Here is a 2,552-nt window from a genome sequence, read left to right on the forward strand (position 1 = left end):
ACACTGAAGTAGGATCTGTAATTGTAGACAACTCCAGCAACGGAAGAACTAGGCCCACGGGCCACCTAAGCATCGAACCACACCTAGCTGAACCATGCATACAGGGGCAAGATAAATACCAAAATAGCCAAAAACTGTAGCCACATACGGTAGCCTCTCTATACCTTTCCAAAAGCAAGATGACACTTGTAGAACTTCCGAAAACCTTCCACCACCCCAATACCACATCGAACCCACTATCTCTGAATCGGCCCACCCACACAAGTATTCTATTCTGCCAAGAGAGCATGAATCGGTCCATCCGATTCACCACTAGGCATCCACCCACAAAAGTAAAAACACGTCTGAACATAGACAGAGAATCATAATCCAAAACCATGTCTGAAATGAGGTAGGTGGTCACATAAGAATATACAAAACCGAAATTGAACAACCCAAGATATCCCTTCCACGATGTCCATAACACACCTTCCCATTCGTCTGACTTCACAATCAGCCAGTCCGGCCTCATAACAATCATAGACATACTCAATTTATCCATTTTCTCATACTCTTTACAATAATCCATTAAAGCCAACAATATCAATACTACCAGAACATCATAGTCACACCGGCCAGTTACTTTACCCTCAGACGGCCACTAGTATCCAGTCATTCTTAGAAACACCTCGTTGCTTCCAAAATTTTGAATTATGGTCCTTCCTCCTTCCATTGAAGCATTCCACGATCGATATGGGTCTCACCCAATCGCTAATAATCCAAGTTCTAAATGTCATAGTACCTTTTCATTGAGATAGAACTATTGAATCACGACCAATATCGATTACACGCGATCCTTTACTTACCTAGCTTCAACTATTATTCATACCATCATATATCTCATGCAGAAACTTGAAGCAGTTCTTGGTCACTCCAATAATTCCGTATACTATGAGCACACAACCTCTATTTACCATCAAGGATCTATGTAACGCGTTACAACAGTCTGGATAATTCCATAAATAGAGTTATCAACCCAGTTCAAAATCCTCAATAACCATGTAGAGCTATAAGTCCTTCCGGTTGGACACTCGTAAGCCACCTACCATAAGCTGAACAATTCAAACCAATTCAAAAACTGCAGAATTCCTCATACATCAACGTTTACCACCAACACCAATACCAAGTGTTCAGAAAGTAGCTGATAACACATCATACATTTGTGCTGAACCAGTCCACCTTGCATTGTCATATCTAACATAAAAGCAGAAATTTACACAATCCTCAACTTCAAACTAAGGATCCACACGTGATGTCTTATTCCTTCACATCTCTTAACTTATATACATCGCGCAAGACTCTTGTTCTTCCCGTAAATCATTTATCATTATAGTTTCTTGGCCAAACATCCACCGCATATTACCTTTTACCTTAAGTCAAACTTCTCAAATGAAACTTCATCGAACTCTTCTACAATCACAAGTATTTAACTGCTACAACTCAAACCATGCAAAAAGTCCTTCCAATGGCTAAAAAGTTAATACAACCAATCATCTCTTACCTTGCCAACCCACATCTTGACAAAACCAACCCGATTCCTTTTTAATCGTACCTTCTCGCTAAAATCCTTAATTGCCTTTACACGAGTATACTTATTAAAACTTTCTTCATCCATGGCTTATTGTTGCCTATTTCTTTTGACTCATCATGAAGTCATTAGTTCCCAATATAATCATGACCACCCAAGGGTCGTACCTTGTCCTAGAAACAAGACAGGATCGATTCACTCGATCCACCACTATAACTTTCCTTATAATTAATGCTTAACTCAAGCGTTCATAGTAGCAACCACTTGATTTCTCAATCGAGAATGCAACATCAACCTTCTGACCCGATTAGGTGAAACAACTGACAACTCATAGTTCTCCGCTTCCATATATCACTAGTACCACATCATGAACAACCGCTAAATCCACCACTAGAAGACATCAGATCCATTAAGAAGGTCGTACTCAAACAACCTGTTCATTTACACTAATTAAATAGTTGCAAAACATTACCAAATCACTTCAGTCTCCAGCCGAAAATGATATGCACAATTTCGTAAGCCCGATCGATGGCAGAAACAACATAGCCCATAACCCTAACCAAGATAACACGAGTACCGTCGTAGTCGCCGTACAATGACCCTGTAATGATATACACCACACTATAAAACCACCGTAGAACTTCTTATTTTGGTTGGTGCACTTCATCATCATAATATACTACGCAATCCATTCCCTTATGACGAACTTCACAAACTGTAGTTTCCAAAGTCGCAGCACTCTCAACATAGTCATTCTCTTACTTACACCATTCTTCATTGTCTAGCCACTTCCGTCGTATAAGTCACACAAGCACTATTCTCGTTGTTGAATAAATGACCGGAGAAATAAGACATTCCTGAAGTCTCTTAATAAATGTTCATCTTCCAATACCATAAACTCAAAACACATCCCTTGGCCACAACCTTACTCACTCGTCTCGAAGAGAATTCCATGTCTGATCACACTTTCTTTCCACAAGCCTAT

This window comes from Solanum stenotomum, chromosome 6, assembly GCF_019186545.1.
Source record: "Solanum stenotomum isolate F172 chromosome 6, ASM1918654v1, whole genome shotgun sequence".
Lineage (NCBI taxonomy): Eukaryota > Viridiplantae > Streptophyta > Magnoliopsida > Solanales > Solanaceae > Solanum > Solanum stenotomum.